This window comes from Heterocephalus glaber, unplaced genomic scaffold, assembly GCF_053883595.1.
Source record: "Heterocephalus glaber isolate CG9 unplaced genomic scaffold, H.glaber_assembly_v1.0 deba00000331, whole genome shotgun sequence".
NCBI classification, from domain to species: domain Eukaryota; kingdom Metazoa; phylum Chordata; class Mammalia; order Rodentia; family Bathyergidae; genus Heterocephalus; species Heterocephalus glaber.
Window position 1 is genome coordinate 64,841,561 of NW_028258142.1, and position 25,459 is coordinate 64,867,019.

Genomic DNA, 25,459 nt, shown 5'->3' on the forward strand with positions numbered 1-25,459 from the left:
TAGGAAAGGACTTCATGAGTTGTACAGGAACTAACACAAATAATCAACAAGTGGAATCTCTCTCTCTCTTTTTTTTTTTTTTTTTTTTTGGTACCGAGGCTCAAACTCAGGACCTTGAGCTTGTGAGCCAGGCACGGTACCACTGAGCTAAATCCCCGGCCCTTGGATCTCATTTGATTAAAAAGCTTCTGCACAGCAAGAGAAACCACCAACAGAGTGATGAGACAACCCACAATATGGGAAGAAATTTTTACCAGCTGTTCCTCAGACAAAGGACTACTATCTAGACTCTATAAAGAACTTAAAAACTCAGACCCCCCCAAATTTAAAGACCCAATCCAAAACTTTGCATCTGAAAATGAACAGACATTTCTCAGACAAAGAACTAGAAATGGCAAATAAACGTATGAAAAAATGTTCAACATCACTGGTTATTCGAGAGATCCAAATGAAAATAATGCTGTGATTCCATCTCACCCCAGAAAGAATGGCTGCTATCATGAAATCAACCAATAACAAATGCTGGTGGGGCTGTGGGGAAAAGGAACCCTTCTCCACTGCTGGTGGGAGTGCAGACTGGTGCAACCACTGTGGAAATCAGTGTGGAGATTCCTCAGAAAACTAGGATTAAAGGTCCCATTTGACCCAGCTATTCCTCTGCTGGGTATCTTCCCGAAATAATTAAAAGCATCATGCCACAGCAATATATGTGCACCCATGTTCATAGCAGCACAGTTTGTAATAGCTAAATCTCGGAAACAACCCAAATGCCAGCCATCTGGTGATTGGATAAAGAAGATGTGGTTTGGGTTTTTTTTTAATATATATAAAATGGAGTAATACTTGACCATAAAGAATGATAAACTAGAGACATTTATAGCTAAATGGATGCATATCAAGGCCATACTATTAAGTGAAATAAATAGGATACATATGTGTAAATACCAAACTGTCTCTCTGGTGTGAGAAACTAAAAGTGTAAATGAGGACCAAAATGTATAATAGATAACATGAAATAGGAAGAAAAGGTTCAAAGGGGAAGGGGAAGTAGGGGAGGTGGGGGAAATGAAAGAAGGGAAAGAAAAAAATGTGAGCTAAGACGGAAAAAATGGAAACAAAGCTTTTGTAAATATGGAGGGGTGGAGGAGTGGAAGGGAGGGAAAGGGAATGGGAATAAACAAGAACCAAGATACGTCATGTACAGGTACAGATTCCCAGTGATTAATGTGATCATAATGTATTCCTAAAATGTACCAATAAACCTAATTTAAAAAATCAATCTTAGGTTGACAAACGCCCCTGTCTGTGCCTGATTTTAAACAGGAAAGGCTTTCATTGATTAATAGTCAGTTGTGATTAGATTAAGAAAATTTCTTTCCATTCCTCATTTATTTGCATTATTTGCCAGAGGTGGATATTGGATGTGATGGACTGCTTTTTCAGCATTTATTGAGATATAAAATAATTATTTGATTTTTCTCAATATGTGTGGTAAGTTTATGTATACATATATATGCATATATGTAGTGAGTTTATATGCATATATAGATATAAGACATGTGTTATATTGTGTACATCGTATAAAACATATGGGCATTATATATTATATATACACATGTGTTGTTCTTAGTATATACCAGTGAGCCCGCCCTTCCTGTGCTGCATCTAACTGATAATGGTGGCATACAAGCATTGCTCAGTACTGTTTGCTAACAGTTTTTCATTCGTGTTCCTGTATAAGTCTAATCTATTTTCTTGTATTTTTGTTTTCTGATTTTAGCATAAAAATAATATCTGGTTCTTAGAATGAATTACATAGCATTCCGTATTTTTTCCTATTATCTTTAAGTTATGTAAGATTCAAATTATCTTTCTCTTAAATGTTTAGAGGTCACCTGTAAACTCACTAGATACAGAATTTCCTTTTGCTAAAATTTTTAATTATTAATTTCTAAAAATACCTACAGAACTGTTCTCAATTTCTAGTGTCTTTTGAGTTAACACTGATGGTTAATATTTTCACTGAAATTTATACATTGTCTTTTATTCAGAAGCAAACATTTGTAATAATTTTTAAATTTGTGCTCATGTGTCCCTTTCTCTCATTATGAACGTTGTTTATTTGTGCCTTCTGTCTTTTTTTCTTGACTATTCCTGCCAGAGACTTGTCAGGTTTATTCTTTTCAAAGAAATAACTTAGGTCTTTGTACACTTTTAATACACTTTTTTAAAAAAAATCTTTTATTTCTGTTCTTTACTAAATTTCCTTAAACTTTGAGTTTATTCTGTTCCTCTTCTTGAATGGAGTTCTAAACACAATTTTTAGTCATTCTTTTTGTCTCAAGCATTTAGCAATCTTCATTTTCCCTCTAAGTAACAGTTGTCCTGTACCCAGTGATTTTGATAGATAATATTGTTACTGTTATTGAATATTGAGTATTTTAAACTTATTATAATCTCTTCTTTGACCCATGGATTATTAAAGAAGAAAGATTTTGGTATCTTTTATCTATTATTTCAAACTTGATTGAATTATAATCATAGAAAATTATTGAAATATGTGAACACTATTTAGAACCTTCTACATGATTGGTTTTGTTAGATATTTAGGTATTCTTAACAATACTGAATGCAGTTTCTATATATTCTTTAGATCGAGCTTTTAATTTTGTTGTACACATTTTCTGTATGACACATTTCTTACTGACTGTGTCATCAGTTACTCTGATCTTTGATAAAGGGGCTAAACAAAAACATAGACTGGAGGACTGGAGGAAAGACAGCCTTTTTAACAAATGGTGCTGGAAAGATTGGCTGTCCACACGTAGGAGAATGAAACTAAAGCTGTTTGTCTCACCCTGTGCTAAAATGAAAGAGTCTCATTTTTAAGCAAGATCCTCCCTGTGGAAGCATGTTTTCAGCCCTCCAAGGCTGGGCAGGTTCTGCAGGTAGAGCAGGGATTGCTGGTATATGCGTATCTTGTAGAGGTTTCAAATCCAAACTGCTAATATTTACAGCTTGCCCCATACATCTGATGAGTGGAAAGGAAGAGAAAAATGAAGCTTGACAACAACTTGAAAGCCAATGAAAAAATACTTTACCACAGGGCCTTGTGGCATTTGCCCATTTCCCTCTGCCCTTTGGGGGCTCCTCTGAAGAAGCCGTGCTGGCTGTCGGCACGCAGGCCTGAGCATTTTGTCTCCACCCGCAGCTCCTCTGCAACAAGGGGCAGCTGAGTCAGCCCCTTGTTGCTGGCCTGGGAGCACTGGGTGGGCCTGGCAGTCACCCTTGTGGGGAGAACTGAGTACAGTTGTTCCTTGTCATGCTGCTCCTGCTCACTTGGTGGAGTCAATCTAACGGAGTCTTCAGTGGTTTGCGCTTTGTGTAGGTCCTTGATGTCCAGTTTCCATGTTGGACTTCTTGCTTATAGGTTGGCATGGGTCTCATTAATATTATTGACTTCCTAACCTAGTTAAGGAGCCTTGGGGAGGCTGCAGAACATGAAATTTAATCTTCTATGCACTAAATAGGCTTTTAAATTTATGTGTTTGAGTTCTAGTTATGGCTATTGCATTGGTCAGATAACTGTTTTTTTTTTTTAAAATGCCAATAGTTGACATCAGTGTTCTCATAAAATAAATAAATGATTGCTCATAATTGCTTTTCCAATGCTCTTCCTGTGTAACTCTTCCCAGGAGTTTTCCCTCCCAAATTGTTTGGGTAGTGGCTGACATGGTCCTTGGGAACTGGCAATTATGTCAGAATGATTAAATCAGTACTTGAGTTGTGCTGGAGTCCTCTCAAAAGACCATTTTTCACAGTGACCCCCCTAAGCATTGGTAAATAATTAGACCTCTAAGCTCTTCCCCCACAAGGACTCTCAGGAGTCCTACTAGATATTCAGAGCCTAGAGACACAGTCTATGCACCACTATAAGCACCAGAACCCTGTTCGGCAAAGCTCAAAACTTTGAATCAGGTGGCTGTGGGTCAGGGTTTTCTTCTGTCCTAGGACACAGCCCTCTGATGTTGCTGTCAAGAGCTTTTCAATTAATTAACCAAGGGGGAGCTCAGTGGAGCTTCAGTTGACATCAGACCCCTTCCAGGAGTCTGGATCACTAGAGGGGTTTCCTCGATCTATGTGTGGTCCCCCATCAGCCTAGAGTCATGGTGGAAAAATGTGCTGCTTCTGCAGTCTGCAACTGGCAGGTGCAGTCAGAGAGGACATAAAACACTGGAACTAGATTTGGAAATGCTGATTAAATGGATAATAAAAATCAAAGCAGCCCTCTTTCAACTGTGTCTGTTTGACTGTGAGGAGGCAAATAATGAAGACGTACAGACTTCAGTGGCTCCAGTAGGCTCTCCTGTGTGCACAGGTTGGCAGATTAGTAAAGGAATTGTTCTGTTGTACAAGCGAGGCATGAAGGAAGTCAGGAAATCTGAACGTGTCCCAGGTTCTGGAGACAGCCCTGTGTTTCACCTTCACTCCATCGTGGCCCCCAAACTTCCAATCCCTTGTTTAGAAGAAGAGATTCCTGCCCACCGTGCAGGACCATGCAAGAGGGACACTGTTGTGTGTGCATCTGTGTGCATGCACGCATGTGTGTGTGTAAGGGTACCTATAGATCTCTTTGCTGTGGTCCAGAGCCAGGAGCTCCATTCTGGAGTCACTGCCAGAGCTACCAAGCCGACATCTAATGGAGTCTGTCCTCACACATGCCCGGGCTTTGCTTTGAGTGTCACTGAGATGCTACCAGTTTGCCTACATGAAGGACCCCACAGTGCCGAAAATGCTGGGTGTCCGTCCTTTGTCAGTGAGCTCAGATCCCTTGTCTGGATGAAAACCTCACTCGGTCAGATGGTTCGGTCACTACACTTCTCTTCCACATCCGTGTTGTCAGCTCTGCTGGGACAGGCTCCGTCCCCATCTCCAGTGCCCCCCCAGCGCGTCAGTGCTTGCCAACATCTTTCACCAAAGCTTCACAGCCCGGCAGAGCCCTTGGTGTAAGTCAGCCTCTCTCTGCATCCTACTGTGTACCACCTTTTGTCTGTTTTTCAAGTGTTACAGCTAGACTGTGTCTTCTCCTCTGTTTGGCACCATGCCCCACACCAAGTAGGCATCGAGGGTTGAGTGCTCCAGCCAGGGAGCCCCTTGTAGGCTGGTCTTGTGGTATGGCAACACATGCCAACGAGGCAGAAGTGTGGCTGCCAGCTATAACTTCCAAGCTCTGAAAATCATTCATAATCAACATTCTTACCATGATGGCGGCTGACATCTGCTGGGCATCAGCCATGGGCTAAGCTCCCCTGTGCATCATTATCTCACTTAAGGCTCATGCAGCTCCTTCCTCTATAGACAGACACAGGGAAACTGAGGCTTGGTTACCATGTCACCAGGAGGGGTGCTGGGACTTGAGCCTGAGACAGCTGACTCCAGGGCTTATGCCATCTTCTGGGTATGAGAAGGAAGTAGACCCTCCCTCCTGACCTGAGAAACCCGCAAGTGTGGGGAGCACAGGAAGATGTTGGAGCAAGGGTTCTCCATGTGACAGACACCAGGGGCAGTTGGTCAACGTTCTCATAGTTGTGAATAACACAGACAGCACGTTTTTAGAGACATGTCAAAATAGAACCCCTCTTACCGAAGAACGTACAGAAATGGCAACAGTGTTGGAAATTAAGTTGATTGACTGCATGACTATAGGATGTTGATAGCTGAACTCTCGGCATATTATGTGACCTAGTTTTGTTTGTGGAGTTTGTACAACTCTCTTAAGTGCAGCTTAGCTGCAGTTTTTGCTGAGGAGGCGCTGTGGACAGAGGCCACAGGAGAGCAGTGGGCAGCTTTCCTTTGGGGCCGGCTGCTGGAGCTAAGCCACACCGTATTCCAACCCCCTTGTGACACTGGTTTTGCAATTGTTGCGGTGCGTCTGCCCCCGTCAAGGAGCAGAGAAGAGACATTCATATATTTGTCAGTGTTTAGTGTGTAGAAATGAATGTATTTCAGAAAGTCAAAAAGCCATTCTCCCAATTATACCAAGTTGAAGAATCTAACTAATTAAAATCTTCTGGGGTGAAAGCAAAGCTTAAAGTGATCAGAATGTTTAAAAGCTTGTTTTCTATGCATGTTTATTTTTGTACATTTAAATTTCTCCTGGCTGTGAACTGAAAAGCATTCTGCTTATTATCATAGGTGCCACTGGAAGAGCCACACTTTTAAAAAATATTTTCTGTTTGTAGCACAGGGAGATACTCCAAAAGACTTCAGTAAGTAATTTAGGCTGGGGGCATAGCTGAGTGGTAGAATGCATCCTTAGCACGTGTTAGGCCTTTGATAATCCCCAGCACCAAAATAATAATAATAGAAACTATTATTTAAATGGAAAAGCCTGTGCATCCCTACAAATTCATGTGAGTTTAGGGGAGAACTAGGAAAGAAGGAGGAAAAAAACCTATAAAAAATATAAGCATGTCTACAAAGAAGGACTTCGGTTTCTCACTATACTATTTCAGTGCAGCATCCTGAATGGGTAGCAACTATTTTCTTTAGTTTGTTTATGGGGAAACTTTAGCTATTTGTCAACACATGCTCTGTATATAATCCAAAAAACTATCTAAATAAATCTCAAGCAGATCTAATGAAAAAGTGACATAGGCATCTTTGTCCGTATAATATCCACACCACAGCCGAAGTTCTCTAAAAGTTCTTATTTGGGCAGCATCATAGAGTATAAAGGCATCTGCTGTCTCCTGGGTTGAACTTTGATAATATTTTACAGCAGCTCATTTAACGTGAATGCACAATTCTAATGAAAGACGTTGTAGGGTAAAAGGAAGAGCTGAAGCGTCTATAAATCTTTGGTGTCCTTGTAGATCTGATAAACTGCCATGCTCTCCTAAGCTTATGCGAAACAGAAAGTGAACAGGCATATTGCAGAAAACTAAATTATACATAAAGTCATTAAACCTCACCCTTCACTCCTGATTGAGGGATCGCTGCATTGTTAGAGCAGAGGCAAAATGAAAAAATAAATAAATGAAAGGCCTGATCACGTTATACATTACGGTGGAAATATAATTGCTTGGAAGACCGTTTGAAGTTCTTGGGAATGTGCAAAATGGCATGCAGTGGCTGAAATTTAAAAAAGGGTTGTGTCAGCCAGCATCCTTGTGAGCTCGGGATCTAACCCTCCTCACACAGCTGGGGTGCAGGGCGAGAGGGGGCTTGTGTTGATGTGCACTTCCGAGCCAGTCCAGAGCTCTCCCCTCTGGAAATTTGCACCCTTTTTCTTGACCTGTTTTTCCACACATAGACATATTTATGTGCGTAACCCACGCTGTTTACTTCTTTTCAAAAGGATTTCATAACTGCCTCTTGGAAGCATGTCTGTCTTGACAAACCCTTTAGCAGGGTTGTGAAATGCTCCTTTTCAAAGAGCATGTGTCCTGGGAAATGTCCTCATCTGTTCAGGCTGATCTGTTTGTGAGCAGGATGGAGGCTGGGTGTGGCAAAGACCCCTCTCCGGTCTGCCACAGTGCAGAAGGGCTTTGGCATTGGTGCAGGGCTTTCTCCTCTGCAGCTGGCTGCAGCATGCAGGGCCAGTGAAGAAAGGACACCCTTTGCTGACCCTTTACCCTTAATTAAGTGCCAGAACTCTGCAGATTGCTGCTGGCTTTTTCGGGAATGGTTCTTAATTAATTCTGGCTGCCCAGAAGGCCCATGCAGAATCATTAAAAATACACTCTACCTGAGGAGTGGGTTAATAGCCATGCAAAGCCCACAGCCTGTACTTCCTGTCGCTGGACACTGTCCCCAAGGCCACAGCGGAGGGCTGCATCTGCCTCCAGGAGGGTCTGTCTTCATCAGTACCTCACAGCACTGTAGTATTGTCAGACATCTTGCTGCTCCCATGAACCAGGGGCTTCACCAAGAAATCAGTGGTGCTGACTCCTCCATGCATAAAGAGTACCAGCATCCACTCCAGCAAGGACACCCCAGGGGGCAGAAGTCGTGTGCATCCCTTCAGCATGGACTCAGCCTGCAGAGTGAGGACAGTGCTGGCCCAAGCCCAGTTCTTCCCGGTCCTGCATGTAGCTGACTTGTCCTGGAAGCATCCTGCATCACCTACACGTCCCAGGTAGTGGCCCTGTGCAAGCCACAGTGGGCATAAGAGACACCTGGAGAGAAACTGTCCCCTCTTCAAATTAGTATGTCGGCATTCTGGGCTACACATCAGAGCCACCTGTGTTTAATGTGTGCATCTATACCTGGAAACGTGCAATGTCTTCAGCATTAATCGCATCTGTGTGGTTGGGCTGCTGAAACCGAGTGTGCATAGCGGATGACTCAACAGCAAAATCTTAGTCCTCATTTCTGTGGGCTGAGTGTCCAGATCAAGGTGCTGGCAGGGTTGGTTTTCTCTCGCAGTTTGGCTTGCAGATGATGGGTGCATGGACAGCCCTGCTCTCTGTGCATCCCAGTGTCCCTGTCTTGGGGGACAAGACGCCAGTCGTGTTGGGTTAGGTCCCTCTCCTGTGGCCTCAGTATAATTTAATAGCCTCTGAAAGACCATATCTCCAAGTTCAGCCTTGTTCTGAGGTACAGCAGGTTGGGGCTTCAACATATGAATTTTGATAGGGACAGTTTGATGCGTAACATTAAGACAGTCATGCTTCTCACTGAGAAGTCTGAAATGTCCTGCAATGTGAGATCTAACCAAGGAATCTCCCCAAGAGGTTGAAGCAGGCAGCCCCGCAGCCCCATTGGTGGTTGTGCTATAAATCATACCTGGAGTTCTCCAGTGGGGGCTGCTAGCATATGTGGCTGTTTAAGTGGAATTCATTTAAATTAAATTTAAAATTCAGTTCCTCAGTCACCCAAGACTCTTTGCAAGTGCTTAATATCCACAAGTGGAAACTCCTTTCCTAACTGCCTGAGCAGCACCCTGCTTTGCACTCAGCCCTGTGCCGGAAGAGTAGAGTGAGGGCTAGCTGAGCGCTCTTGCTGGAGCCTCTGGCCGGCGCGTTCCTTTTCCGTTCCTTTTCCTCGGACTATGGGGCAGGCAGGATCCCGCACCGCCGTCCCGGTAGCCCCGGCAGGCTCAGGGGACTGTGCGGGAGCCCGGGGAAGGGTCGTCCCACCGATCGGCCGCGCGCGGAGGGGAGGAGGGGAGCTGCCCGCTCCGCCACTCAAGCCTCGGGGACCCTGCGGGACGGAGGCGTCGCTGCACCTCACCGGGCAGCGTGAGCGCAGAAGCGGCCCTGCCACGGGGAGGCCGTGGCCATGACCGAGACGGAGGAGCGGAGCCTGGACAACTTCTTCGCCAAGAGGGACAAGAAGAAGGAGCGGAGCAGCCGCGCCGCCAACGCTGCGGGCGGAGCAGTGGGGACCTGGCCGGGCAACGGCCGGGCCGCCACGAGGCCGTGAGGAAAGACGAAGATGAGTGGAAAGAATTTGAGCAAAAAGAGGTTGATTACAGCGGACTCAGAGCGCAGGCCGTGCAAAGAAGTGAAAAGGACGAAGATGATAATAAAAACAGAGAAGATCCAAGAGATAACTGGGAAGAGGGTGGAGGTGGTGCAGGTATAGAAAATCTTAAGGTCCTTGGAACAAAACAGCTCCGGTACAAGCACCTCCTGCTCCAGGAATTGTTACAGAAACCCCAGAACCGGCAATGACTAGTGGTGTGTATAGGCCTCCGGGGGCCAGGCTAGCCACCACACGGGAAACGCCCCAAGGACCACCAGAAATATACAGTGATACACAGTTTCCCTCCTTGCAGTCCACTGCCAAGCATGTAGAAAGCCGAAAGGATAAACGGAGAAGAGCTTTGAAGTAGTAAGACACGAAAATAGAGGTAGGGATGAGGTTTCAGAAAACCAGGCCCTTGAACTTCAGCTAGACAACCAGTATGCTGTGCTTGGAAACAAGAAATGCAGCCACACGCAGTACAGTTAAGGAGTGGTCTTTGCCAACCCCTGTAAGATAACTAGACCACAGCTAACCACCACGAACAGCCATTCGTCATCTGATCTCTGTTGGAGCTACAGCAACCGATGCCGACCATGCAAGTGACCATCCTATTGCACTATGGAAGTTCAAAGTGTCACAACTGCTCTTTATGTGTATTGGATTTAGGGGAATTTTCATTGTTACATGTGAACTAGATTCAACACTTTTTTCATAATCACTCTGCAAATACAAAAAAAACAAAACCTGCAGTCAGTGGTCATTTGGAAAATCTTTTTATGTTCAGATACTGAGCCTTTGTAAGGGTTGACTATCTCAGATTTGCTGCACTCTTTGTGGACTTCATGTGGATCACAACTTCTGGATAAGGAAGTTACAGCTATTTAAAGTGTCGATGTGAACCTTGAAACCAGCTCTACTGAATTCCTAACAGAAATTCTGCAGAAAGCCAGCCATCTGGGTTCTGATCTGCTGTAAAAGATGAAGATTTTGGCCGGGGATTTAGCTCAGTGGTTCCACCGCCTGCCTCACAAGCTAAGGACCCAGGTTCAATCCCCGGTACCAAAAAATAAAAATAAAAAAGATGAAGATTTAAGTGACCTTAATTATCCTGTCCTGTGCCCTACCCTAAGGAGTACTCTGTAGTTAGCTGTGGCTATATTAGACTTTTGGAACATGCCACTTTCAAAAGAACTGATGTGTTCAGATCATCTGAGTAGGGCTGTGATTTATAATTTCAATTTTTAGTTATAGTCTGAGGTAACTACAAATTAAATTCTCCCAAACTTGAGTCCACCAAGTGAGAAAGGGGGTGGGCTGGGGGAATAACTAGTTTCCTTTAGTAGTTTTTTTTAATTTGGATAGTGCTTTTTCTGTGTTCCACACTAAGGCCTTTTTTGCTTTGACTTGGAATAAGTTCTTTGACAGAGCATATTGCTTGGTTAAGTAACCTGAAATATGCATTCGAATTGTGATGTCTCATGAATTTGCCAATCCCTAGAGTGGAAGCCTTTGATGTAAAGGGCAGTGGATGCTGGGGCTTTACTTCAGGTGCTGCTACAGCCTCCTCTAATCAGGTTAAATGGTATAGAAAACTGCTGTGGAAAGGGTATGGTTTCTGCTCAGGCTGAGGCAGTGGTGGCGAACCTGTGGCATGTGCACCGCAGCAGGCTGTTTATCATTGAAAGCTCTGAAAGGCTTGCCGTCACGAGGCTAAGGGGTTCACTGACACGTCCTACAGATCAAAGCCCCACAAGCTAAACCTCACCTAGCACCTAGTTCAGTTTCATGGGTCTTGCGTGATCTTTGAGAATTCCATGTATACTTGTATCCAGATTTTTAAGGTGTTGGCCATTCTGTAGATGCAGTGATTGTCCCAACTAGCTCTGTTACCAACCCTTGGTGTCGTCATAGTGTTCATTTGGAAAGGCAGGCTAAAGACACGGATGTAGCACTTTTGCTTTTAATAACTGCAGATTACAGACTGTCCAGTAGTATATAGTAGTTCTTACAAGGGACTTGAGGAAGCTTCTCCGGATTACTGAAATTTTTTCCATCTAATGAGATAATCTAGCAGTTTTTCCCTAGTCTGGTCTGTTTGGTTCAGTAGAAGTATTTCATAGTGGTAGTGACCACTTGATGCAGTCTAGGTTTCTCTATAATCCCTTTGCCAAATGCAGGAGTTGCAGACATGCTACTGGCAAGAGTAAAGCAAGTGGGTCAGTAAAACTATCCTGGTGTTGGGGGCATTTTCTTATAGGATTTCAGTCTTGATGAACATGCTGGTGCAGGAATCGGACTCCTAGAAGGGTTACACGCAGTGCCTCCTGAGAGCCCCTGCTGGCCACTGTGGGCAGTCATGTCGACATTATTTGAGGTGGCAGGTATGATGCCTGCCTTCTGGTGTATTGGATGAGTAGCTGACCCAGTGAGAGGACCTTGGATGATTAAGTGAAAAATAAGAGATTCTTAGTTAAGCTGAAGACTTCATTTGGGAACCAAAAACAAGTAATCTCTTGGACCTTGAGTCACATATTTTCCTTGAAAAGTATGGATTGTCCCACAAAATTTTGTTGGGGGTTATATTGAGAGGTGGAGTGAGATTAATACGAGGTTTTATTTAATGGCTCACTGTACTGGAAATCTGAAGCCCTACAGCAGATTTAAATTCCAGCTCTTGTTATAATTTTTTAAGATTGTGAAATTACAAAAATGCACATGAATCAAGTTTTAATATACTGTCTGATGGGTGGATGAGGCAGTCCATTGTACCATTTCTTTCTTTGGATTCTCAGGCATGGTTTGGCAGTGCAAGAACTCCGTAACATTAACAAATTCAATAAAAAGTAAATAATAGAAAGAGTAAAGTGAGGGCAGGGTCACCTCTTCAGGCAGCACATAGCTGAATTATGATGAGAAAAAAATGACCTGTTGCACATACACATCAGCCCGGATCTGTCGAGAAAACTTCAGTGGCACATACAACAGAATTCTGGGGGGAGAGCTCCGTGGACACTAGAGAAGAAGAGGTAGATTGGGGCTGAGGAGCATAGTTAGGTCGAGCTGCCGAGGAAGGCCCCCATGGGAGGAATGTTACCTGCCACCGAGGGGCAGGCACAGAGAACACAGGTGCTCCCATACTCTCCTCATGGCTTCTTAGCTGCCCTGCACATGTGCAGGCTCCGTGAACCCTGGCGCAGCCTGGTACAGCCGCAGAGCTCTCCTCCCTGCACGTGTCTTCAGAACTGCTCCATTCCTGCTTTCTCCTCTTCCACCCACACCAGGGTGTTGGTGGCAGGGGTGGCTTCAGGCCATGGCCTCCTGCAGTGACAGACTGTGCCCTGTCCCTGCTGATGGCCACCAGCCACGTGTGGCTCTGGGGCACTTCCCACATGACTGTGATGATGGAGGTGTGGAGTAGCCAGCCAGGTGGGTGCTGTTCAGGGAGCTTGGCCAAAGACTCAGAGACTTCCTTTGCCTCAGCCCTTCAGACTTTTCTTGGGGGATGCAGCGAGCAGGCGGGAGCCCTGGGAGAGAATGTCGCTGCCATTCCACCAGCTAGAAGTGGAACAGGGAAAGAAGGTACTCAGAGTCATCGTGGGGAGTTGGCCAGATTGGAGTCACCAGCGCATGGACTGGTGTCCCTGGCACAGGAAGTGCTGATCTTGGCACTGCTGCCTCGTTTCGAGGATGGTTATCTACTAGTAACTACTGCTGTTTCAGTAATTTAATTATCAGACATTACAGAATTTTGCAGTGTTTTAAATCAAGTAAAAGTTATCCTTTGGGGACCTAGGGCTTGGTGAAGAGTTCTTAGACATTACACCAAAAGCGTGATCCATGAAAGGAAAAAAATCAAAACATTGTATTTCATCAAAATTGAAAATTTTTGATCTGTGAACGACACTGTTAAATGGATGAAAAACAAGCTGCATATTGGAAAAAATTCAACCCTCACATCTGACAAAGGATGTATATCTGGAAAATAGAAGTCTCAAAACTTAACTTTAAAAAGTCCAATTGAAAAACATAGATGTAAAAGACTGCAGGAGAGGATATAGGATGACCAGTAGCCACATGAAGAAGTGGTCAACATGATCCGCCATGAGGCACATTAAGGCCTCATGAACTCTCACCAGATGCATGTTGGGACTTCTCAAGTGAAAACGAGGGATGACACAGTGGTACCTCAGTTCACAAATGTGATTCTTTCCACGATTCTGGTCACAAGCTGATTTGGGCGAGAACTGAATCAAATTCAATGGTTAGGTTCAGTGTTGACCTTGTGGGGAAATTTGGTGCAGTTCTCATCCAATTTGGTTTGTGACCAGAATCATGGAGAAAACTGAGTTTATGAACCGAGGTGCCACTGTGGCAAATACTGATGAAAGACAGAAACTGCATGGCCTGTGCTCTGCTGGTGGAAATGGGAGATGGCGAAATAGTTTGGTGGCTCTGTAGAAACTAAACATAGATGTGTCACATGCTCCAGCAGTAGCACACCTAGGCATTGATTCCAGGAAAATGAAAACCACAACCCCACCGAACCCATGAGCATCCATGACAGCTTTCTTTGGAAACATGCCCTCCAAGGGAACTTGTTCTGCTTCCTGGCCATGAACTAAACGTTTGGCAGTAACGCGCACCTCTGCCGTGATGTGCTTCCTCACACAGGCCTGAAAGCAATGAGTGCCCAGTCGTGGACAGAAACCTCTAAACCATAAGCCAGAAATAAACCTTTTTTCTTTGTAAGTTGATTATCTCAGTTATATCATGACAGTCATGAAAACTGACTAATGCTTATCCCATAGGATATTTCTCGATCATGAAAAAGAATGAGCAGATACATGCCTCAGTTTTCATGGAGCTCAGGGGTATCGTGCTGAGAGAAAGCAGCCAGTTCATGGTTCCAATGATAGGCCATTCTGGAAACGTGATAGAAAGGATAGAAAAAGTGTGGAGCGGACTAACAAATGGCAGGGGTCCGGCTGGGGGGTGGCTCTGAGGAGGTTCTGTGAGGTGCTGGGCAGGCTCCATATCCGCTTGGAGTGGAGCTGCACAGATCCATACTGGAGGGTGCACGGTGGGGCTACCACGCGTTGTGCCAGTTTGTGTCCTGGCTGGGCTGTCATGCTACAGTTACAAGGGAATAACCGGGGGGACACTGAGGCTCCTCCATATACTGTCTCTACAGCTTCCTGTGACTCTAGTTACCTTAACATAAAACTTTTTAAAAGATATTCTTTGATATGTTTTAAATTTTATTTCCAACTGCTTAACTACCCACAGGATTCCTTACCTCATTTGTAATGATAACAGTTATTATTATTTAAAAATTAATTGCAAAGTACGCGTGGGTCTCTCTTCTGATGTAAGTTTTGGCTGTAATGAGGAACGGGGTGCAGGATTCATGTCAGTTCACCTGACTTCCCTTGGGTTACTTTGGGTAGAGCACTTAACACTCTACTTGGAAACTAGCAAGCACGCTGTCCTCACTGTTGTGTGCTGTCATTCATGCCATCTGTTGTTCTTATTATACCCCTGAAATAATCAATTATTGTCGTCGCACTAAAAAGAGTTCTTATAGAATCAAAATCTTTGAGCCAGGTTTTTTTCCTTATTACACCTCTTGGCAAAAATTCAAATCCCCTTTGAGGAATTTTCATTGCTAAAACAACAGCCTTGCAGATACTGTGTAGACGTCCATCCTGCTTCAGGGTGGAAACGGTAATCGAGGTCATCGAGGTCCTCCAAGGCCAGGAGATCTTTGTTGTCTGTGTTTCAAAATGACCCCTGAGTTTGCTTTAACTGACTGCCAGCCGCATTGCCTTCTCTAAAATGCTCTGGGGCAGCTCACCTAATAGCACAAAGCATCGTAGCTTTAGTTTAATCCCAACCCTCATAGTTCTATATGGGAAAAAAAAAACTGAGGCATGTGCCCACATGGTTTTAATCTGATATCTGATTCCTTGAGTTGGGGCCAGCTGTTCATTTACTGTAAATGTCAGCAGATTCTAAATACAACTTTTGGCTACTTCCTTTTAGCATCTGACCTTGGTTCGCTTGAACTAATTGTTACCTTTCAGCAGACTGATTCTGAAGGGACAAGTGCCCTACAGCGCATTGGAGGGATTTTAAAAATCCAGACCACAGTACCCTCCACATAAGCACCTACTCAGGGCTACTCCCTCAAACATGAAGGTAATTTATGTAAAACTAGGTATGAATTTATAATTTTTTAACTTTGTAAAGATTTAGGTCTCAAATTGGGCATGGTGGTGCACGCCTATCATCCCAACACTCTGCAAACTTGTGCCCAGCCTGAGAAACTTAGCAAGATCCTGACTCAAAATAAAAGGTAAAAATGGGCTGGGGATGCAGCTCAGTGCAAAGGCCCTAGGTTCAAGCCTCAGGACCACACACCCACACATGCACACACACGCACACACACACACGAATACCCACAAAAGGCCAGGCCTCGTAAATATGAAGTTTAAAGACACTTATGATGTACGATTCTTCTGATTTATAGTAGCCATGCATTTATTCACTGATCCTGACAGCTGCTCTCGGGTTCCGGGCAGATGCTGTGTGGCAGGGGCCATGTGCAGGACCCAGCTCGGAGCGTGGTAGGGATTCAGAGCTGTGACCACAGCGCCATGTACTCCCAGGAAGGCTGTGCACACTCTGCGTGCAGTCCTCCGGAGTACGTTCCCATGCTGGATCTCTGTGCCCAACCTCACCGTGTTCTTTTCTATGACAGTTAGGTTTCAATACAGAAAACCTGTTAAATGACTCAATTACAGAAATTACAAACAGGGTTGGAGATGTAGCTTGGCGCTGGAGCATTGCCTGGCATGAGCAAGGCCCTGGGCTCCATCTCCAGCGCTACAGAAAACAAAAATTCTAAAAATAGAAAATGAACCCAGCAACTTAGTTACCTATCAGTCAGAGCTGGGCTTTAAACCCGAGTCTCCTAGTTTCAGGCCCCACACTCTTCTTTGTACCCCTAGTGTCCTGAGCCGAGGTGGTGGGACTCAGTGTACCCCTTGGGTGACACGCTACCCCTGACGGTGTTCTGGGTGGGATGGGCTGTCCACTCCTGGGAACAGGCAGTGCTGACCGCAGGGACCAGGGACTGCTCCCCACTTCCTCCCAACCCCGAGGACTGAGCAATAAGCCTTGGCTAGAGCTGTCGCCTTGCCCAGGTCTGACCCCTAGGAGAAGAGGCCCCAGGCTCAGATACAGCCGAGCAGAACTGGCTGCTGCTGGTGTGCTTTTGTTTGCTACACTACTTTACCTGCTCTGGGGGCCTGACAGTCGTTGCCCTGGCTTTCCATGTATTATAATGATGTCAATTTTCATTTTAAAGTGAATGCATTTAAACACAGTAGGCAAATTCAAATCAGTAAATAAGTTGGAGGAGAGCGGTTGTTGGAGGGAAACAGTGACAGTGAAACACCAGTGCCTGAAAGTGAGCACCTTGCAACGGGTACCCTGCCCAGTCCTTGTCACTTGTCTGAAAATTCTTTTTCCCTCGCTCCCGGCAGCTACCTGCATCTCCCAGGCCCAGCGCATGCAGATAAAAGGAGCTGCAGGTTCTGGGGATTCATTAGGCTGAGGCATTGCACGTGCCGTCTATGTAAGATGATGTTTGGGGTTGGACGGCTGAGCCCACCCACCTCCGTGTCTGTGGACGGGCGACCTTCGCCAGGCCAGGGTTCTGCTGTGTGCCCGCTGTGGGCTCCTGGCTTGGACTCACTCAGAGTCAAACCCGCCTCCGTGCTGAAGTGATGGTGCCCACAGTCCTTGAGAGGAAAGGACTTTTGGCTAAAAACCGGTCAAGAAAGAAGCGCCTCTGTGCCTCCGGGAAGAACGCCCATTGTACTTTTCAATAAAAATGTTTGCTTTTAAGAGAAGATGCTGGTCTGGAACGTAGCTTGGCGGCAGAGCATTTGCCTAGCACTTGCAAAGCCCTGAGTTTGACTCTCAGAAAACCTAAATAGATGCTGGACTTTCTGACAGAACAAACTCAGATGTAATTATTTTTCACCAAACCCTTCGAAAAAGTACTTCTAGTCTTGTTTTCTAGGCTTTAAAAATAATTCTCCATTGTAAAATTTAATGTTTAATCACCTCACTTGGGCCTTACAAGAAGAGCCTGGGAATTATGCCAAGAGATTTTATAAATTAATACATGTCAAAAAGAGAGTCACAAATCACATATTAAATTCTCGTTTTCTGCTACATTTATTCATATCTAAGCCTGTCATCTCTAAAAAAGGATCCGTAACTTTCAGTTGAAGTTGATGTGGCTTCTGAGCTCTCATTTCTGAGGTGAAGACTGAAAGTCACAGCTCTCCAAACAGTTCCATGGAAAGGAAGATGCTTGCTGTGTTTTATTATTTCCTGGTGCTGTAGCTCAGCAATAGACCACATGCTCTGCATGTGCAAGGCCCTGGGCTTAACCTCCAGCAAAAAAAACAAAAAAAAAACCCTACTGGCTTCCAAAAACAGTCTAGAACAGGTGAAGAAAAAGTACTGAGCCCCTGGAGGAAAAACCTGCAAAGGAGGTCAGGGGACAGTAACAGAAATGGTGCAGTCCTCGAGCTGTCCTGCTGTCAGTCTGGGCTGCAGTATTGGAACTGACCCACCCTTGGCAGCCTTCCATGACTGCACGCAGGACACTGCCCAGGCTAAGTCTCACGGTCCGCTGATGGCTCCGTGGCCAGTGAGAAGACAGCTAGGTCTTCAGACGGGAGAGTGACCTGGCATTTCCAGGAGCTCACTTTGGACAGTGTGTGAACGGAGGCAGCGCAGGAACTGGTTAGGACTCTGCACCAAGGCAGGCAGGAGATAAGCCAGGGCTTTCTGGGAACTGCCCATTTCTCTCCAGCTGTTTGAGCTCTCTCTTCCAAGGAACCACTCTGGCTCTGCCCATCTGGGCGCCTCAAGCATAGGCTCGCTGACAAACCCATTTAGAGTCAGGTGCACAGGTGGAGGAAATTGCAGTTGTCCGACCATGCTAGTGCCCAGCAGCCGACTGGGTCTGCATGGGAGGGAAGTGGAAATCACTCTCTCTGAAATGTGGGTGGGGCTCCTAGTGATCAGAGCACCCAGTGTGACTCATGGAAAGACAAGGCAGTGGAATCAGATGTTCAGTGCCTTTAAGCAGAGCGGTCCTTCTTTGGGTCCTTGTGACAGGCTGCTCTTTGATATCACTAAGTTGACACCCTATCCAGTGCATCCCTTGGGTTTGCCAGGGGTAACACATGGAGGACTGGCAGATCCATGTTCCAGAATCTTCAAAAGCTGGCTTCATCTCATCGATGTGCACCATAATCAGCAGACAGGCGAGGCCCAGCTGCAGAAAGCAAATCATGACCAATGACTATGATCCCGGAGCTGTCCAGCTTCACCACACCCATCTTCCTTCTGTGAGCTGGAGCATCAAGTTTCAAGCCTCCTGCAGGGGCAATGCCAGGAGCCAGGGCTGCCCCAGAACTCGAGGCTGAGAACCCATCACTATAGAGGAAGCCAGAGGCCCAGGCACAAGGACGCTCCCAGGCCACAGGGAGACCAGCACTGCCCTAGGTCTGGGGCGTCCTGCTTAGCTGCCTCCTGGGGAACAAGGGAGAGGCCGGGGGCCCAGAAAGGGACATCTGTAGCTGGGCTCTGCTGCCTCTCGACATTGATGCTCCCAGTGCTGTAGAAAGCAGCCCCTTTGAACTGGGTCTCTAACTCCGTGGAGTATTGGCCTAGCCCCCAAGTGCTCAGTGACTAAGTGCCCCCAGCTACTGTTTCTACCACTTTATCCTTGTCGTCCACTGAAAGAGTCTCAGCCTGCCCCTCTATCTCTGTCTCTCTCTCTCTCTCTCTCTCTCTCTCCACTTCATCAGTGGCTTTCCAGTTTTCTGCATCAGGACCCTTGTTGGGTTTCTCCTCTAGCAGGAGCTGACGGCTGCAGGGATTCTAAGGGTGGGAAAAAGTAAAGAGGAAGAACAAGGAGTAGATCGAGGTGCCCACCACCCCCCGCCCTTGCAAACCCTCCCACATCTTCCAGAAGGGCCACTGTGCAAGTGTGGGCAGGACTGTGTCCCCACGCTGCCCCCCCCCTCCCTAGTAGGAATTAGCAGTGCTGGGTGGCGTGGGACCCACATCCAGTGGCCCCTGGCTGTGCACATAGTGCGGTGCAGTAGACACGAAGTCACAAGTTCTTGGCTCAGTCTGCTCCGTGGTCTTGCTGTTTTGGGGCCCAGCTCTTCCGCTTACTGTCTGCATGCCCTTAGGGGAACCAGTGAACAACTTCGATCCTGAATTCCCTTATCTGTGCAGCAGAATTAAAAATGCTCATCTGGGGCTGGGGGCGTAGCTCGGCAGTAGAGCCCCTGCCTGGCTGGCATGCTCACAGCCCTGGGTCCAGCGGCCCGTACAGGGGCAGGAGCCTCATCTGATAGACTTCCTAAAACACCATGAATGTGCTATTGTCAACAGAAAGTGGGCAGCTTTGCTGTGAAGTCGCTTATCAAGTCCTTCACTGAGACTCATACTGAGCAGAAGACATATGTTCTGAAGCTCAGCTGAACATCAGGGGGCTGTTTCTGGGTACATAACACCACAGACTTTTTTAAGGCTGCAAACCTCCATTCTGTGTCAGAAGAGGAAAGTGTTAGGTGAAGAAAGCCGGTCACAGGATGAAGATTGCTGACGTCCCCATCCCAGATCCTGCAGCATGGAAAAGCTGCACGGCCTCAGACTGGATGAAGTCAGTCAGAGTCGGCCATTCCAAATGCTGAAAAATCAGCAGCTTTAAGAGGATCCATGAAGTTCACATTTAGATTTCAGTTTGTTTAGGAATAACACAGTTGTTGTCTAGATTCTTGTTTTCACTCAGTCTCCACCTCGTTTGCCCTGGAAGTGTCACATTTTTCCTCTGTCGAGCTTTGTGTAGGGCCTTGGAAGAGGACAATGATAGGCAACCACTGTGGTGGCCACTGGGCCTGAACTTTGGGGCCCCTTTCCTATCCAAACCCCACTTTGTGGCCCATCAGGCTATGTCAAGAGTCTTCAGTTGCTTTAGTGCTATAGCAATAAATAGTTTATATGCACCTAATAAAATGCAACGCTTGGAGGAGCAGAGGTAAGGGCAGAAAAAGAGAAAGTTCCAAGACTCAGTATGCCCCAGTGAGTTCATTTTCCTTCTTTCAGGGTGATGATTTTAGTCATTTTATGGGCACAATTTTATTCCTAAGACAAAGGGAGGAAAAATTTGATTTTAGAAGCTTCTGAAACATTTGACCCTGCACTGCCTGGAAACACTCTGTTCATCCTATACAGCCTTGACCTGTGTCCTTCTCTTTCTGGCAGCTTTTCTGCAGAAGATAATTTTTTTTTCTTCTTTTTCTTTTCTCTTAATATCTGAGAGCTGTGTGTTTGGGGGGGGGGGTTGTTTTTGGTTTTCTGTGGCATTTTTAATAGACTGCATCATTCCAGAGCAACATTCTCTTGAGATAGGCAACTGAGGTGTATAATTACATGCTGTGGAAAGTGGTGGTGGAATGAGGGGTGCAGGAGGAGGTTACTGAATCACAAAAGCATGATTCCTATTCAGAAAAAAATGACAGTGTGCGGGATGTTCAATTTCCTTCTGCTCTGTGCCCATAGAGAATGCAGCATCTTAAAACAGAGAAGTCATTGGTATTCACTGGAGTTTGCCTGGTTTCGTTTTTATTGTTTCAGAGACTTATTACTCTTTCAGAGTGGTTCCCAGGTCTGCTGCCTTTTCTCAGTATATATGAGCTTAGGTAGTCGGAGGAAATACTTTAATTACATTTTAAGTAGAATAAAAGCATAAGTATATTTATGAAAATCCTAACAGAAGGTGCAATGAGACCATTAACTTAAATCCCCAAAATACATACAGTGTTTTTTCATAATAAAAAAAAATCCATCGCTGGTACATTAAATTGTACCTGCATATTAAAAATCTGCCCTAAACACTAAATATTGCCTAAATGTGCACACTGTATTCAAAATTCCTCCCATAAAAGGTGTGCTGGGAGTGTGGGCCAGCATCATCCATCTCCCAGGCTTGTCCTTAAGGCGTTGCTTCTGGGAAGGCGAGTCCTTTGATTTTCACTTTGGGTCCCTCAGCCATTGCTTCTATGCTCTGTCTTTGGGCATTGGTTTTTCCAAATCATCTATGCTTTCGTTAAATTGGGTTTTTGTGAACTTGCTCAAGCAGAAACAATGAGGAGAGAGGCAGGGAGGGAATTGGGGGCTGTACTTAAACTTGAACATAATAGAAATTTAAGGAGCATATAGCAAAATTTCCCTTAGGCACCACCAGCCTGTGTTGACCTGTGTTCATAAAACTCTGACTTCCTCAAGAAACAGAGTTCTGTCTGTCTCAACACTGGTGGGAGGACCCAAAACCTTTCCACAAGTTTGGTAGGAGCTGTTCTCCCCTGCATAGGACATAGGTTACTGTGTGATGATTACTTTCTTCCCAATGATATCGGTTCACAGAATCCTAATCAAAGCATTTAATAGTTCAATTTATGTACTTTTAAGGGAACATGTATAATTTTTGACCTCTTTAAGATGGAAAAGATAACTAAAGAATCTTTGTTCTTGCCCAAAGGAAAATACATAGAAAATCTTGCAAAACATGCTTTGACTTAACTTATTAAAAGATATTTCAAAGCTAAAAGTGTATTTAAAAGGACATCATAGAATTTTTGGATAGCATAATTACAGATAACCCCAGGGCCTGATTTTCTGCAGGCAGATTTCACCAGTTGGTGGGTTTATTAGTGAGTACCTTTTGATTGCATGGTCTGCAAAAGGAAAACCAAACAGGAAATAGATGGACAGGGGGTCCAAGAAGCCTCTGTCCCTCAGGGAAGGAAGCAGGAACTGAGTCTCCTACACCTGCAGTCACACACCTGTACCAGGCCTGGCCAAGCACCAAATGTGAAGCAGTATTCGACAGCACCAGTGACCTAGTTCCTGTTCTTACCCAGTGAATTCCAAATCAGCAAAGCAGTCCAGGGCTCACAAGTTGAAAGAACCATAAATCCTGTCATAGCTTCTCCAAGAACCTACTGGCTCTAGAACTATAAACTTTTATTTTCTAACTACAAATTTAAATAATTGACTTTTGTTTTACTTTAGGCATAGGAGGGAGTCTAAAGTCCAAATCTTTTTTCAGATATTTTCAAAGCATATGCTAACAGAAAAACCGTAGCGTTTAAGACTGGGTCTATCCTAGAATTGCTTTTTAAATCTCTGTAACAAAAGGAATCAAAAGCCAGTGCCTCTGAGCCAGAAAGCCCTTGCCTCCTCTCTCCAGGCTCCCCATAGTTATTTCCCTGATTTTCCAAGCCACAGATTAGAACACATGGTCTTAACAATGCAGATGTAGTCATGGGGAGTCTGGCCACGTAACTGGAAGCAGAACCACCGCAGAAGATGCGAGCCATGCTCACCACATCCACCAGGAGACTGCAGCTGCCATCTCCAGGGGTCGTGGTATCTGATCTTTTTCTCAGAGCGTCTCTTTGTTGTTTCTTTTTTTTAATACATGTTTCCATTTATAGTGGTTCGCATACTTCCTGGATAGGAACTTGGGAGACTTATGGCACGAGCTGCAACTTCTCTTGGTGCTGCTTCCCTGCAGTGAACAGATATCTACATAAAATAAGAAAAATCTCTACTTTATAAAAGTAATCAACAGGTAGAGGAGGTTGACTTGACATCTTTGATATTCTCTTGCAAACCTTCATTGAGAAGCAAGGAATTGTGATCTAGGCATGAAAGGCATGTAGACTTTTTTCTTTCTCCTTTGAAGCCACTGCTGGAGGAAGGGCAGTTGGGAAGGGCAGGGATAGGAGTCACAACCCACTGAGCCGTCTCCAGCCTGTGCCCCTCACCGTGGAGCAGGTAGGGCCTCCTTCTGTGCCCACCCGTGGCCCTTAGGAGTGGCTCAGTCGTCTGATGGTGCCCACCACACCCCACAAGTGAAGATGGGAGCATGGCCCCATCCTGAGGAGAGCGCCCTGGAAACGACGGTGCTCACTTGGAAAGCGATTGGGTCCTTGTCTGTGTGCTGGTTCGTGGCTGTTTCTTGGTCACCAGTTAAATGACAGCAATGAAATTACAAGAACCCTGTGTAAATGTGCGGTCTTGGGGAAGACCTGCGGTTACCCTGAACACTGCTGTAGTGTGAGTTAGAAGGGATTTGAATGGCCCAGGAGCATTTTTCCCATGAGGAGAGCCAGTGGATTTACTGGAAGACTCTAAAGTCTCCCTCAGAGCTAGTCTCCCTTCTTCCATCTTCTAACCAAAAAGAAAAACAAATCTGAGAACTTTTGAGATGGGTGGAAAAGGCAGTGGAACTGAAATTGATAATTAAATCATGACAAACTCAAAGTAGAATTACATTGTTCAAAGTCAAATAATAGTTATTACTCAACTGTAAAATAATTGTCATTCATGGAGTAACAAAGACCCTATTCAGAACAAGAGTATCTGACTTTTATATCCCTGGAAACTAATTTTAAATGCATATTATAGAGCAGAATAGAAGTGAAAGTTTTGTAGCTTATTACATGTTACATGTTTATAAGTCCCTGATGATCTACATAGAATTAACTAGTGATTTTGATTGCAAGTATTCCATTGGCTTAATTTATCAATACTCTGAAAATGTGTGCATTTGTCCTGCATCCTATGGCATTTTATCCTCCAGTTAGCATTGTACAGTATGGTTCTGCTACTGCAGCTGCTCACATAGAGTCTGTCCCACCTGTCTGCCCTGTGTGTTTTCACAATAGATATGATATAAAAACCATTATGATCTTGACTTAGGGGCATTCAATTGAAAGGGACAATTTAAAACTCAGCTCTTAGGTTTGTTCTTTCACGCTGGCATGTCATGAAGTGGCGTCTGCTCCCACGCTTTGGTGGCAGGGATGCACTGGTGACCATGTGGAGCCCGAGGTGGGGTCCGCTGGCTGCAGCTGACCCGGGCGGAGCAGCACCACCCCTGGCAGGTGGCAGGGCCGTGGATGTCTCCAGGCATGGCAGGGAATCTTTGCCACATTGCGCCCGCACCAGACCTCACCAGAGGCCAACAGAAAAGGTCACTCTCCTTGGACTTCCAGCTTCCAAAGCCTTGGGCCAAATAAAACTCTGTGTGAATAGCTGCACCGGGCACTTCATTCTTACACTGACACATGGGTGGAGCAGGCAGCTCTCCCGTCCTGGAGCCCCTCACACCGTGCTGGAGGAACAGCACTCTGTTCTGAGATCAAAGCCTAAATGCACTGTAACCAAACAGAGCATTCATTCCGTAGTTCATTCAATAACTAATTATTAAATAGCCACTGTGAGGCTTTGAAGACAAGAAATCAGTCCTACTGAATTCTTCTTGCTGTAACCAAGGTAAAATGGCACATGGGCTAAAGTGAAAATAAAAGTCCCAGAATTTTTTCACTTGTCCACTGGTAGCAGAGGACATTTTTATTACGATTGAACAGAAAAAAATATATATATCTAATAACATGAAGATGAAAGACGGTGCATAGTAACGTCAAGTCCTTAAACAAATAGACATCTAAGCGCCATTAAATATAGAGAAAAACTCTGGTGCAGTACATTACGGGATTGTAGCCTTGGAATCATAAGGTCTTAGCTTGCTTATTTTCACCATTTTAACCAGAAATAAACATCCTTCAGTTAGTGATTAAGGAGAAAAAATTTATCGCCGTATATCTTGCAAGAATATTGAAAAGTGGTAATATGATGAGAAACTGAGAAAAGTGTTCATTTTTCTCTACTAAATATGCAGGCAGGATAAGCGTGAACATTGACTTTTGACTGGATTGTACAAATAGATCATGGGCCCATGCCTCACCCTCCACCCCTGTGTGCACCAGCTCTTCACTAAACGAAAGCATTTCGGGTATGCAGAGTCCGAGGCTCC

At 45.1% G+C, this 25,459-nt stretch overlaps 1 protein-coding gene and 1 pseudogene across 15 annotated transcripts in view; both read left to right on the forward strand.

Annotated features, from left to right (window-relative positions):
• The window catches only part of Ptprm (protein tyrosine phosphatase receptor type M), a 675,227-nt gene that overhangs the window by 554,862 nt on the left and 94,906 nt on the right, over positions 1–25,459 (forward strand). The window lies entirely within an intron of this gene.
• Positions 7,485–20,908, forward strand: LOC147830176 (protein CDV3 pseudogene; annotated as a pseudogene). Its single transcript, XR_015442452.1, has one exon. The product of XR_015442452.1 is annotated as a protein CDV3 pseudogene (transcript).